The sequence below is a fragment of the Drosophila serrata genome, unplaced genomic scaffold (genome assembly GCF_035046125.1).
Source record: "Drosophila serrata isolate PLE 108 unplaced genomic scaffold, ASM3504612v1 contig_18, whole genome shotgun sequence".
NCBI lineage: Eukaryota > Metazoa > Arthropoda > Insecta > Diptera > Drosophilidae > Drosophila > Drosophila serrata.
The window spans coordinates 24066-39649 of record NW_028256916.1 but is presented as its reverse complement, the minus strand read 5'-3'; the positions used below and the strand labels follow the sequence as shown (position 1 = coordinate 39649).

At 36.5% G+C, this 15584-nt stretch overlaps 2 long non-coding RNA genes across 2 annotated transcripts; one reads left to right on the top strand and one right to left on the bottom strand.

Moving 5' to 3' along the window:
- Positions 1 to 176: 176 nt before the first annotated feature.
- Positions 177 to 4655, bottom strand: LOC147645096 (uncharacterized). The gene is made up of 2 exons (XR_015270715.1): positions 4366 to 4655; positions 177 to 297 (listed from the first exon to the last, which is right to left on the bottom strand). It is a non-coding gene; the product is annotated as an uncharacterized LOC147645096 (long non-coding RNA).
- Positions 4366 to 14059, top strand: LOC147645095 (uncharacterized). Its single transcript, XR_015270714.1, has 2 exons — positions 4366 to 4603; positions 13201 to 14059. It is a non-coding gene; the product is annotated as an uncharacterized LOC147645095 (long non-coding RNA).
- The last annotated feature ends 1525 nt before the right edge of the window (positions 14060 to 15584 follow it).

Here is a 15584-nt window from a genome sequence, read left to right as displayed (position 1 = left end):
ATATTACAATCTTTAGGAGATACTTTGAAACTAGCTACATTTTCTCCAAGGAGTATAGCCTTTGAGACTGATTACGTATAAAGTCCTTATTACTTTAATACCCAATTTTTTATAATCCCAAAAATATCAAAACTCATACATCAATATTTACGTATTTTTAAATGCACTTGGTATAATACTTGTTCAAAATCATTAGGATTTATTAGAAAGTTACTATTAATAATAGTTTTATTGTCATAATGACGAAAATAACCCGTCATCTCTTACGTAGGTCGCATACTTTCCATTCCGCATGCGCTGAAATTAAAAGAAAAAGAAATCCCCTTTAAAATAAAAGACTAAGAAAATGTATAATTTTATTTATTGATGCATCATATGGTTTATTTCTTGTCATATTTATAAGGTTAACGATCCGACTTTCCCCTACTAGCTATTTACGTATGCTTTGTAAAAAAATAACATATTTTATGTTTATAAAATATACATATATAGAAAAAATGTACCGATGTCTGACCGTATATCGTAAAAACAAACGCTTTTTGAAGTAACTACAATATTTTTGAATATTCTACTTCTCAGGTTTACAAACTCTGATCAAGTTTAGCCGTTCTCTAGTTTTGACGAGACAAACGAAAAGCAATTCATTTCTATATATGTATGGGAAATTCTCCAGAAAGGTCACCCTTTGCAAAAATATTAAAAGTTTTTAAAAACGATCATTTTTAACATGGTTACATACAAAATTGTTTAGATTGATCAAGATTAAAAGAATTTTTTAATTTTCTAAAATAAATTTCGAAATAACAGGCGTAAACGCAATTGTTGTTATTTTTATAAAAAATAAGTCATTAAAATTCAATAAAAGTAATGTACTACAATTTTTAATCATGCTTCGGTGAAATCAAAGCTTAAACAGCCCAGTCGGACTTTGCCTTATGCGGTGGATCAGGATCATAAACTGTGTCGAGCAGGGATGGCCTTATGCATGGTCCCCTGTTCAGCAAAGTGGCAAGCGCGGCATTCAGTACCTGAATCGAACGTTTCTCCGTTCAATGGAGGATTATTTGCTGAGGTATTTTCCATTGTTCAAGAAACTAAACTTAACTAATTTAAATAAATAGATAAATTTGTATATACAGGGGTCGTCAAACTTTTTTCAGTTATTTCTCATGTTGACCGGTTTTCGTGAAATTTTTTTTATCGCATAGATTTATCTATTCAGAAACAAGCAGAAAATGAAATTAAATACTTTTGACTACCTTTGTATATATATATGGTACCAAACGATTTATTATTTACATAAATAGAATCAAAATTTAAATAATCAAAAATTCAGTTTTTACGCTGTGAAGAAACCGACCATACAAAGTATGTATTATCTGTACCGTCGTATCTCCTTAAAGTTCTTAAAATTCTCAGTTTTAAAGCTATCTGAAGAAACGAAAACAATTTGAATTTAAATAACAAAAAAGAATGAATTGCTTTTCGTTTGTCTCGCCAAAACTTGAGAACGGCTAAACGGATTTATCTTATCTTAGTCTTGAAATGTTCGTGGAGGTCTAGGGATAGTTAAAAAGGAGAGAAAAATAAAATAAAAATCCTACGTGCACAATGACCAAAAATTCGGCGACATCAAAATTTATGCGAGAATGTAAAATTTTTATGAATGCACGATTGCACGATGGCGGATAAACGAGCTTTGATCGATCAGTAGACCTATAGATAAAGGATTTCAGAGGTGATTCAAGATTATTTGGTGGGGCTTTGATATTGTTCTCCGGAGATTTTTGGCAAACACTTCCCCTCCTCCCTTCATCTATGTGGTGACAAGTCAAGAAATTGAAATTTATTACGAACTTGAGTCAAATACATACATTGCTTGACACTGGCAATATTCCTGTATACGCTTCGACTGGAATGACATGGAATGGCATTGCCCAAATTAAAAAAAAAATACCCAAAGAGCAATACAAGCTTGAATTCCATTCAAATTCAAATCGCTAGAGAGCTGCATTCATACAAATCCGTCAATGGGCGTGACGCACGAGGCTTAAGTGACAAACTATTCGAAGGAATTTTTTAACTCGCTTGATGTCCCATAACTTACAGCTGAAGGTTGTCTATATCATAATCATGCTGCAGAATCTGACTAATCCGAAATTGTGCAGTGGGACGCTGTTGTCCGTCAAGAAACTAATGAACAATGCAATTCAAGCAATGATCGTCAAGATCAAATTCAAAGGAAAGGAAGTCCTTATCTCACGAATTCCCATAATTCCAAAATATCTTCAATTTCAATTTAAGCAGATTCAGTTCTTAGTTTGGTTGGATTTTACGTTGACAATCAATAAAAAACAATCGTTGGAAATAGCATGTTCCCGTGCTCGAAACCTGTCTTTGTTGTTTATTTTTTCGCCGGAAAAAAAAGAAAAAATGATTGTTTACCGCATCGCTCTCAACTGATGAGATTCAAATAAGTTTTATAGAAAAAAGTTAGAAGTTATTTTATAGAAAATGCGCAGGGTCAGCTAGTTCAATATATATGTGACATTTGTATACCCTGGCAGAAAATAAAAATTTATGCAATATTATTCAACCAAGTAAAGGAGACATATCCGACTCTATAAAGTATATACAAAAGTAGTCAAAAGTATTTACTAAACGACCATTTTTCCAGCCAAGTTTCTTTTAGTAGGTATTCTTGTTTTTATTGATCAATTTCCCTGACATGTTATTTTTTGGTGATGTATGCAGAAGCAAGTCAGAAAGGAATTCGAAAAATAACGGTTCATAGAAAACGGCTATAAGTTAAAGACTATGTGCATCTACAGTGTAATATTTACACATAATTTGATTTGTCTTAAGTTTAATGCTATTAAAATTTAATATTTTTTTAGCGACAATCTCATAAGTTACTTTAGTTGAAAAAAATTGCTTTGGTATCGATGAAGGCATTCGATTGGTTGGAATTGAGTTTATTAAGCTATATCCTAAATAAACAGACATATTTTCTTTTGCTTTTAATATTGTCCTATGAAACGTTAAAAAAATTTCATGGAAATCGGTGAACAACAACAAAAATAATAACTAAAAGAAGTTTGGCGGTGAAAATTATTGGAAATTTGTGTAAATACTTTTGACCACCCCTGTATATTCTTGATCAGCATCACCAGCCGAGTCGATCTAGCCATGTCCGTCTGTCCGTCCGTTTGTCCTCTTTCTACGTAAACTAGTCTTAGTTTCGAAGCTCTTTAATTGAAACGTTTTAGTAAGTGTTATACATTTTCGGATTTAATTTTACGAAAATCGGACTCCAAATTATATAGATGCCATGGAACGATCAGGAAATTATGAAAAAAAGTGCCTGCTTTTAATATTTCAATTTTTTGAAAGTCGGTGGACTATTTCATATACACTTAGTCGGACTTTGCTTCATGTGGTGAGCGATTCTGGATAGAAAACTATGTCGAGTACGGATGGCCTTATGCATGGTATCCATTTCAGCAAAGCGGCAAGGACGGCATTCAGGTCCCTGAATCGAACGCTCCTCCGTTCAACGTAGGATTCGATGCCGAAAATCTCACCATGAATTACCCCACTGAGTGCTAAGGGTGAATTTGATCATGAGTCGAGCAGCGACGTCGGCATCATAAATTACCCCGCTCACGCATGAATAAAAGCGAATGAGAACTTTACGTAAACGGTGGGTCCTACCCACCGAACGGGTAAGCATGAAGGTCAGGATGAATTTAGCTAAAAAGTCCGACTGCGCATACATAGCTACCATAGAAACAATCGTTATATGTAACAGGAATGCAAGCCTGTTAATGTAAAACTGTCCCTGTAAAAGTATAAATATAGTTTGTATTGGCGAATGTAATGCAATTTTATTACATCGTTTTTTTTTAACAGAAATATATAACTTCTCTTGTATGAACTAAAAAGGTTTAATTGTAATCTTAAAGGGTATACAAATTTCGGCGGGCCGAAGTTTTCTTTCTTGTTTAGTATTATTTTGATACTATCAAACAAAAAAATCTATCAAAGCTATTGAAAATTAGTTTTAAATTCTTCCAACTCATAAATTAAATAACTAATTATAAAACTTGTTTTCTAACACAATTTTTGCTGAATATAAATTGTATGTTTTAATATTTTGTTGATGGTATATTGAAATTTTTATTTATATTTAAATGATAAATAAGGTTTTGTAATCCAAGCAAACAACATAACGCATAATACAGAACTTAAAAAAATTTTTATTAGTAAGCTTTTCACTTTGTCTACTTTTGTATTATATCGTAGGTAAACATTAGATGTACATACACATCAGCGGGATAAACATATTTAGGGGAGGAAACTTACATTCCAGTTCCTTCGTTCCATGCTGTGGTGGGATGGAACAGTAGGGGGAAAATTCCGAGTAATTCATTCACCCAGTTTCAAAAGTCAATTCATTTGAATAACTAAAACATAGCTTTATCAAGAAACCCTAAGCTTTATGTTATTTTACATAAATATATAATATTGTTCCGGCGTGTATTTTGTTGTATACTGTGTATAAATTTTATTGTTAAAAAGAAAAACTTCTAATCTAATTATTGTAAGTTGTGTGATTTGTATGTGCGCATATGCTGTGTATATGTACTTACATATGTACTATGCGAATTATGATGCTAAAACCTAGCATGTGCTCTCTCAACAAATTTACCTAATGTTACCTAACAATTATTTTGTTTCATAACTTTACATCCAATAACTTTTTTTTGTAAATATTACTTAATTAAATTACAGCATAGTTTGAATGCTGTCAGTCCGTGCACAACATTTTGTGTAACTTAATACATTATTTAACAGTTTTGTGTTTATATTGTAATACTCTCTTTATGTGTATGTACATATGTATGTTTGGGAAGCTTTTGATATTGTGACCTTAAATAAGGTTGAAGAGGCATGCCAGTCTTTATAAGGAAACTTGCATACATACTGGACTGGTTTTAATATATTTTTTTAAGGAAAGTTAAATACATCTACTCTTTCAGTGTATTCTAACTTTAGAACGGACTTTCCGCGCAGTGAAGTATACACCCTGCAGTACCATTCATCAGTAATTAATCAACGATTCATCAACAGTCAAGGCGGTGTTGTTGATGATTCATCGATTAATGGTCATACAAATTACTTATGAATTTAACATGGGCATGTCCTAGGCTATCATCTATAACTAATCAATGATTCATTAACAATTCATCATTGATTCTTCAGCAAATTCATAAACAATTCATCAACAAATTCATTAACACTCATCAACAATTCATCAACGGCCGAGCCATGATACTGTCGAGGACTGCCGACGAGACTACCTTCGTAATTGTATCGTGGGCAGAGTGTCGACTCGGTAGAAGTCGCATTCGGCAGAGCGTCGGCTCGCTAGAAGTCGCATTTGATGACAGTTGCCTACTGATGAAATGTGGTACTGCAGGGTATCTTCAACCTTATGAGTATTTGACAGTGATGATTCGGTTTGTGAAAATGGCTCTGGACTAAAAAATGATTGCGGAAAGGTTACCATGAGACTGTGAGGAAAGTCCTGAATCTCGGCTTAACTTCTCTATCGCCTACGTTACCCAGCCTGCTGAGTATTGGGATGAAGTTATTTTTTGTGACGAGACTAAAATAATGCTATACACTCATAACGGACCCAATAAAGTTTGTAGGAAACCAAAAACAGCTTTCCTGCCGAAAAATACCATACCAACATTAAAATTTGGCAAGATGTCTGTAATGATAAGGCGTTGGTGAGCTGCGGATTTTTAATGATATAATTACGAAGGAGTTTTATTGGGACAAAGGGGATTGGGATTGATTTAAGAAGAAAGTGACTAAACGGGCTCCAACAAATATGAAGGCTGTAATAAAAATAATACAGGAGAAATAAGAGAAAAATCCAGAATATTACGACTTGAATGGGCTAAGCTGTAATAGATGCAAAGGGACTCCACACAAAATATTAACGCCGCAGCTATTATAGTTTTTAAGTTATCGTTATAAAACTACGTTCTTGCAAATTGCAAAGAATTAATTGACAGCAAAGTCTTATATTTTCTTATGTTTTAAGTTAAAATATTTAAATTTTGTTTTTATAATATATATATATATGATCCTAATAATATTATAAAAATGAAAAAATTCTTTTGTATGTTAATACATTTTTTAATTTAAACCCTAAATTATAATTTATTATTTTTCGTTTTGCACGGGCTAAACAATATTTCATCAGTACAGATAATTCTTTCTGTACTGATGAAATATTGTTTCGTCCGTTTCTTCGCAAACTAGTTTCTGGGTTTTAAAGCTACATACATATTTGAATTAAACTTTGCAGTTAATCTTCAGTAATATATATAAGTCAGGACGGGCCGGGTCGGACAGAACATTTATTGTTAAGGCAGAAGTTCAGACAGAAGATTGCAACGCAGTGAAGGAGACACCTCCGACCATATGAAGTTTATATATTCTTGATCAGCATCAGCCGAGTCGATCTAGCCATGTCCGTCTGTCCGTTTCTACGCGAACTAGTCTCTCAGTTGAAGCTATCTGAATGAAACTATGTAGTTAGTCTTCATATACTGTCACTCGTATTTATGTCAGAACGGGCCGGATCGGAAGTCTATATCATATAGCTGCCATAGGAATGATCGAAAAATTGTTACAACAAAAATCAAAACGTTTTCAGTTTTCAACAGAATTTGATTATATATATATTTTATATTATTCTACAGTTTTGTGTAAAATTTTATGAAAATCAGCCAAATGTATCATATAGCTCCCATAGAACCGATCGAGAAATAAATACAATTAAAAATTATAATTTTTTCAGTTTTCAACAGATTTTCATCAAACTTAAGTTATAGCCATTTCATATTAATCTACAATTTTGTGTCAAATTTTATGAGAGTCGGACGACTATATCATATAGGTGATATAGATATAGATATAGAGGAAAAATCCAAATCTGTGAATGTAAAACTTTAAATATAATAGGTATAGCTGAATGAAATGAAAGCAGGTATTACTTCACTGTTTTTTAACATAAATATATATAATTTATATTGTATTTATTCCTAGTCATCGAAGTTCTATCTACAAGGGTATATAAACTTCGGCGTGCCGAGGTTAGCTTCCTTTCTGGTTTTATATTAAATTACATTTGTGTGGTAAATATATCGTTCTATTGAATTTGTTGCAATTGTAAGCAGGCTTATCGTACTCTTGAACCATTTTATTAACATGGATTCAGAAAATAGTTACTTAAATTACCTAATTTAAGTATACTTGAACGGAATCCTAAAATCATCTCCCTTACTTAAAAAAAATACGGTAAGATGCGTCTTTGTATTCAGAAATAATTAAATTTTCTTTCCCATTTAGGTGTCGGGTAGAAAAATGTTTTTGTTTTTTGGGGCGAACATAATGATGCCATGGTATATTTATGGGGAAGTACTGATGGCAGGAATTCTAGAAAATAACATTCATGTTGTTGTTATTGGCGGTTGTATTTTTTAGTGGTGATTGTTTGTGGGGAAGACAACGAATTTGGCACCCTTAAGCAGCAATAGCTAACGCAGGAAATAGGTTGATTATATGCCGTATATATTTTCGTTTAATGTTCTCCAGTCGGAGCTGCAACACCCGATCGAACGATTGGCTTCAATACATATAATTACAATGTAGCTTAGCTTAAAAGATAAGGCGACAGAAGAAGAAGAAATAGAGAAATAGTTAACGAGAGAGAAGAGCTAAGAGCTCAGCAGGTGCAACCATACACCTATGCGCGCATAATTAGGCGCTAGCGGTCTGCTCCGAACAGTGATATCGCTAAAGATAATTTTTCTCGACAATTTAATTTTTAAGCTTATACATTTATATATTTAAAGGATTCTTTTACTAATTAGCTTCCTAATTTCATAAATATAAAAAAATGCTGATGTATTTTTCCCTTCGAATTGTTTGAATCGCTTATTAAGCGTCTTCCGTCTTCTTTGTAAAGACGTTACAAGTGTATTCTTTTTAAGTCCATCCTACTTTTTGTGTATTCATTCGGGGACTGCAGGTAAAATGAGTGTGGGAAAATTAGGATGTTTTGATCCTTTTTTAAGTGGGGAATATCACAGCTAAATTTTAGTCCTTCCAATACTTTAGTGAGGATCATACGTGAAAGTCCTTCTTCAATTTTTTGACCCGTCGCTTTTTGGGTGGGGATTGAACGACCTTAAATTTTTCCGTAACGACTTCTTCAATTGTAGCTTCCGTCCCTTTTTGAAGTGGGTATCGTATGTGAACGTCCTTCAATGGAACATGATTGTATATAAAAGAAGAGTGCTTTTTTCCATTATAAGTCTGCAATTGCATCACCTGTTTACTTCTTAAGTGAGCAACGTGCATTCTAGGATCTCTTTGGGAAGAGCGTTCGTATTCCATCGTCAATTGACACTTTGACATTTAGCCCTAATTAACAGTAACTTTAGTACCTACAAAAAAATTTTACAGTTTTCAAATTCATACAATTTTTATTACGCCTTTTGCTGACCTCAAGCTTCCAAAGGCCAAATGCTAAAGGCGTTATGGGAAAACCGTGAGCATTAACTCCCTGGGTGTTATAATCTTGGTTAGAAGTTTGCAACGCGGTGAAGGAGTCGTTTTCGACCACATCAATTATATACAAGTTAACAAAGTTAACAGGGCGACGGCAATGACCGATCATCTGAAAGCTCGCTTCGGCCAAATTGCTGAGCCAGCGTCTGGCCGGAAGCTCGTGCATAGCCGGCAAGCACTGCCAATTGGAGTGGCCGCTATGAGTCCCACTTTTGTTAGCTTTTAAGTTCAGTTTTGATTTTATATTTGATTAATAAAGAGCCATCGCTCATAAACCTAACTCCGACAATCCGTCGTTAAACTCTTATTATTATAAATCTGTCTAAGTCCCTAGGCCAGCAGGTAGAGAAGGACAGTTATCCTTCCAACATAATCTTCATAATTGGATATTCTTCGGCCAGCCGACTAGAAGACTAGAAGACATCAACGGACCTGTCGTCCACCCTCAGCGACAGATCTTCAACTACGAGGGACCACCCGTGGATAAATATAAGTTGCCGACGGCAAATAAACATTTTATCCAACGCATTATATTTAATTAATTGGCGCCCAACTTAAAAAAACAACACTGAAAAAAATAGGGGAAACATGTAAGATAGCACCTCAGTTCCTATATTTCTCTATATCGGCATTTGTGTAACTTTAAAAATAAACTAAATAATTCGCTGCCAGGATAATATCTGCAGCTCCGTTTCCATAATTTTGTGTTACCTTTTTGTAAAAGAAAGATTAATTAACATTCTCATTAATTTATTGACGATTTAAATTGTGGAATTGTATGTGCTGAAATTATATTTGTTATGTCCTGTTATATATATATCTGTTCTGTGTGTTGTTTGCCACAAATAAATACAAATATTGGATATCTCGGCCTCGGCCTGTGAATTTATTTAAATTTTTTCGCTAAATACCGGCGTTTAATTCAGCCGTTTTGGATATGCATAGATTGTAAATTAATTTCGTTGTGTTTTTTGCTTATACTCAATATTCTTGGTATTTGCCTCACAGTACAGTTTTTTATTGCCCCCACTCCACTGCTGTGAACCAGATACGGCCGCATATGCATTTGTGCGGCAATTTGTTATTCTTCACTTCTTTGTTTATAGTAGCGGAAACTCAGTTCCCGCGTACCCCTCACCCTGCACTGTTTGACAAGGCGGCAGATTGGAGCTCACATACATCGTTGGTAAGGCAGCGGCTCCGTCCTCGCATACCCCTGGCCATTCCAACGGCCTCCATGGGCAAAATAGCTTGAGCTGTCTTTCCTTTACCGGTGCAATTTGACTCTACCGTAAATTTATTTCGGGCCTCAAGCGCAGTCCCTCCGATGTTCTTTTCTCGGCAAGGTCGAAGGACATGCCAACTGCGTTGGCATTGGTTCAAGAGGTGGAATCAAACCACGAAAGATACACATTCGCAGCATCGTTTGCAAAGAGTATGGAAGATAGGGATAGGAAGCAAATTCCAAAGGCGCAAGAACGCCAACAAACTTCCTATCAAGCACACTCTCAAGTAAGTGCGGGCAAAAACCCACACTACACTAAACAACATAAGGCACAGGTGCACTCCGCTCTATATAACGCCGCAAAAAATTGCATCCGTCCATATGAAGGATTGAAGAGTGTCCCGGTCGAGTCCAACTTTAAAATGCATTTCATTCACGGCATCACCACAATCACGAGGAAATGCTTCGTGCCACTTTTCAATTTAAAGGCCACGTTCTTCATCTTACCCGACTTGTCTTCCTTTGATGCGATCATCCTCCATCCATGCCTCGTCCAACTTAAACAGCAAGGGCATCGCTTTGTCTGGCCTCCGGCCACCTCAGATGGGGCAATGGAGAAGAGAAAATTGATTTCCACTCATGCCCCGATGTCAATTTTACTGAAGTGGACTGCTCAGATGCGCCACCCTTAGTCAGAAATGCATTTTTGAAAATTCTCCGAGACAGGAATAAGCCTTCGAGGATCCCAATTAGGCTTTACCTTACACCATCAGAACGGTTGATGAGGAGCCCATTTATGCCAAGCTCTACCCCTACCCAATGAGGGCGGACGAATTCGTCAATGGCGAAATTCAAGAGCTGCTAAAAAATGGCATAATCCAAAAATCGAAATCCCCCTAAATTACCCAATATGGGTAGTACACGAAAAGGGCACCGACGAAATGGGCAACCATAAAATGCGACTCGTATTGGACTTTCGCAAATTGAACGAGAGGACAATACCTAATCGCTACCCCATGCCAAACATCTCTATGATACTAGGGAATTCAGGCAAAGCCAAATTTTTCACAACACTCGATTTGAAGTCTGGCTACCACTAAATCACACTCGCAGAACGCGACAGGGAAAAAACTTCATTTTCCGTTAACGGAGGAAAGTACGAGTTTCGCTAAATGCCATTTGGACTAAAAAATGCCGCCAGCATTTTCCAAAGAACTATCGACGACAAACTGCGAGAGTAGATAGGCAAATTCTGCTACGTTTATGTTGATGAGGATGAAAATTCTCACATCCAGCACGTAGATTGGGTTCTCAAGAGCCTTTACGATGCTTATATGAGTATCAACGCAGAAATCTAATTTCTTCAAAAAAAAAAAGCATTAGCTTTTTGGGTGTTATAGTCACCAGCAACGGGACCACCAATGACCCACAAACAATCAAGGCCATTCAGGAATTCCCTGAACCTAAAAACGTGTTCGAGTTAGATCATTTCTGGGCCTGGCCAGCTATTATATATGCTTTATTCAAGATTTTGCGTCAATAGCCAGGCCCATTTCGGACATCCTGAAAGAGAAATACGGTAGTTTTAGCAGACACAGGTCCAAAAATAGCCAAGTGTAGTTCAGCGAGCCGCAACGGCTAGCCTTTCATAAGCTGCGTAACATTCTGGCTTCAGAGGATGTCATCCTCAGGTACCCAGACTATAAAAAGGCATTTGATCTAATGACAGACGCCTCAGCATACGGCATTGGCGCGTTGCTATCCCAAGAGGGTCGACCCATTACTATGACCTTGAAGGACAGAGAAGTTAACTATACTAGCAACGAATGGGAGCTAATAGCAATAGTTTGGGCGTCATTACTTATATGCAGTAAAGGACAAAAATATCTTTACTGAATATCAATCATTGACATTCGCAGTATTGGAGTCAAATCCGAATGCGAAAATCAATAGGTGGAAAGCTCGCATCGAAGAGTCCGGCGCAAAAATTTTTTACAAACCCGGCAAAACCTCGTTGCGGATGCCCTCTTAAGACAGCCACTTAACGTTCTGGGAGAGGAAGAAGCTTTCTCTAGCGCAACCACAAATCACAGTGAGCTGTCGCTTACCCACACTATTGAAACTCCGGATAAGCCCTTGAATTGTTTTAAAAACCAGGAGTAGCCAGCTCGCCTTCCCTGAACATCACACTGGAACACGAAATACTTAGCCACCCGTACCTTCACCGCTTGAGTGAGCGTAACCTGGAGCATATTAATAGATTCGGGGAAGATGTCAACAACTACCGCTCGCACCAAATAGTGCTGATTGCGGGAGCAGTTTTCTGCCTTGTTGATTTGCGTCGGTCTCACTTATCGGCGAGTCACCCTGGCCAGGAAATCCACGGCTCAACTAAGGGAGGTGATTGCCCAAATAGGATCGGTCGAGGGCGGCCTTAATCTTGAGGGGATGTAGCTAACTAAGTTAATTGGGCGACGGCAATGACCGATCGTCCGAAAGCTCGCTCCGGACAAGTTGCTGAGCCAGCGTCAGGCCGGAAGCTCGTGCATAGCCGGCAAGCACTGCCCTTCTTCTCTTTTGTTAGCTTTTAAGTTCAGTTTTGATTTAACATTTGATTAATAAAGAGCCATCGCTCACAAACCTAACTCCGACAATCCGTCGTTAAACTCTTATTATTATAAATCTGTCGGAGTCCCTAGGCCAGCATGTAAAGAAGGACAGTTATCCTTCCAACATAATCTTCATAATTGGATATTCTACGGCCAGCCGGCTAGAAGACATCAACGGACCTGTCCTCCAACCTTAGCGATAGATCTTCAACAACGAATTATTAAAAAATAGATAATATATGTACATTAAAAAGCAATAAAGTAATGCCTGCCTTTATTTTATTCACTTATATTTATAATATTTACAGTTTTACATTCACCGCTTTGCATTTTTCTCTATATCTAAGGATCGATTGTACGGGAGCTATATGAAATAGTCATCAGATTTTCATAAAATTAAAATTGAAATTTAAGAATAATTTAAAAGAGCAATATCCTCAATTTAATACAAATCTGTTAAAAACTTAAAAAGTTATCTTTTTTAATTGTATTTATTGTATGGAAACCACGACGACGGATCTCCAAGCCCCGGGAAATCGAAATCGACTTGGGCTGAGTTTTACGAGGTGTTGAATTTGTTCAGAATCGATCAGTTATGTAGGTTATTTATTATAGTTGAACAATCAGACTTAACATTAAATGTTCACATACTTTGGATTGCCGAGCTGTTTTCAGCATTGTTTTAATATTAAATTCTTCTTTATTTTCCAGATACATACTGAATCATTCTAAAATCTAAAAAAATCACGTTTTCTTATAAATAGAATCGTTATGAAGTTAATAATTGAGATAATACGATTATTTGTAAGAAAGCCGTCTTCTGGCGAAACTTTAAGGGCTTGGATTTTATCAGCTCTAATGGTACATGGAGCAGTGGCTGGGAACCCAGATGCAAAACGATTATATGACGACCTTTTAAGCAACTATAATAAATTGGTTCGCCCAGTTGTTAATACTACTGATGTTCTTAAAGTTTGCATAAAATTAAAACTGTCGCAGCTTATCGATGTGGTAAGTATATACTTCATTAACCAAGTTTAGCCTAACTATGTAGATATTTTTATATGCGGTGACATATTCACAGTTTTATAGGTTTAGCAAATGTTTACTTATAAGAACACATACACATACTACGGCAACAGTTATGCAAAGTGTACCCTGAAGCCAAGGCTAATTGAATAATCCCAATGTCCCGACATAGGATGTAATCCTATATTCCGGACCGTCCCCATTAGTAGACTAAACTTGTAATGCCTAAGCCCTCACCATGTTTTTAAGTTCGGACTTGCCAACTCGAAAATAAATATATTAAATTACAAGCAAGATTGTAAAAATCATAGAGCAAACGCACTAAAATCCAAGAGAAGAATCATAGACAATCAATGGCAATGTTAACAACTTTAAAGCTTCCTCTAATTCTTTCAGAACTTTTGAAACTCACTCACTCACTCAACCCAAGGCTTGAACGTAAGATCAATAAGTTTACTTTAATTTGAGACTTAAAAATAATCGGTCGGTGTTCTTTAAACTATGTAAAAGTCCTTATGTAATAAATTCAATTAAATAAAAACATTTTTTTATTTACAAATTATACAAACACTTAATTGGCGCAGCCGGTAGGACCAATAAGAAAGCTTTTTATGCTTTTTATGTGGTACTGGTCCACTTGAAAGATATGCCACACAACTCGCAATCCTGATCAGCGAAATAATATAGTGATTCTAAATTAAAGTGATCCGCTAAAGAATCTACGTGCAAGTAGAATTCTAAAAACTAAACTATGTGATTAATTTAAAATCCAGTGCGGTGGGAAAAAAATCTCTAATACTTTTGAATTTTGAAAATTCAACAACCAATTCAAATATCTGAGCTAACAACCAAAATAAGCAACAAAATGGCAGTTCCAAAAATTTGAACTCCTCCAAAACCAATTGCTGACCCAAATAAATGAGCTACACTATTGTGATGGAACACTACGCTTCGCTGGAAAACTATCTGAGTTCATCAGCCCAGATGAATAGTTGTTAGGCCTATATTCCTCATAAGTCGCCAACAAGTCCACATAATTATAGACCCATAAGGCGGGTAATCGAAGATTCTACTCTTGATGTAGTTATCCAAATGGTTGCAAATACCTGGATAGAAATCCGGGATCCAAATCCTTCAAGGATCACTGCCCTTACGTGACCCTGGTAAAGCAAGTGGAGGAAACCACATACCCTGGCAGCCTTAGTAAGTTTATAGAAAGGTTGTGATTTTGCAAATAAGTCCAACTATTCTGAAATGCTTAAATGTAATATTTTCGCTTTTTTCGAAGGGAATGGTCCACCCATATTAGCGAAAGCTTTAAGTAGCTTAAGGTATTTATGCATAGTTCCATATAGCAAAAAACAGTTTATCGCTGTCGAAAGAGGGCAAAGAGGGAAAGTTAAATTAATCGGAAGAGAAAAAAGTTTTCCCGAGGGTATATAAGCAATGCAACATGCGGTAGTTCACCTGGCGTCTTTTTAGAGGAATCTTTTAGTGAGGCCAATTCCGGGGTACCTAGGTTCCTTTATGCTTGCATTAGTTCCGGACACCCTCAAATGAGATCTTCCAAGGTTCCAGTTTCCTGGGACTCATCGCACTATCTTCAGTTGCCATTATCGATGATGCCTACCTTGACCGCATGTTCCGCAGCCGGGACACTTCCCGTGAGAATTCCCACTAGCATTTGCAGTCATTCCATGGAATACGCAGAACGTAGTGGCTAAGATTGCCATTGTGCTCTTTGCAGATGATCTTAGATGCTTTTCCTAGTGCTAGTGTGTCTGCCCGTCTCTCCAGCTCGCTTTGGAACGTTTTCAGGGAGACAGTGACATTTTCCGTTCTGTCTGTTTTCGTTTTTTGCAAGTATTTCAGCGGTCTCAATGCCATCGATGCCCTAATCGCTGGGAACCTTAGAGATCCGCACTGACGTAATCGTGATTAGGATATCTAGTGCCTCCCTGCTTGCCGCTAACGAATGCATGGATCGCCGCTTGACTGTCTACGAACAGGTTTCCCGACTCACGTAGACGGTCTAGTCTTTGCGCGAGCTCTCCCGACTTCCTGAT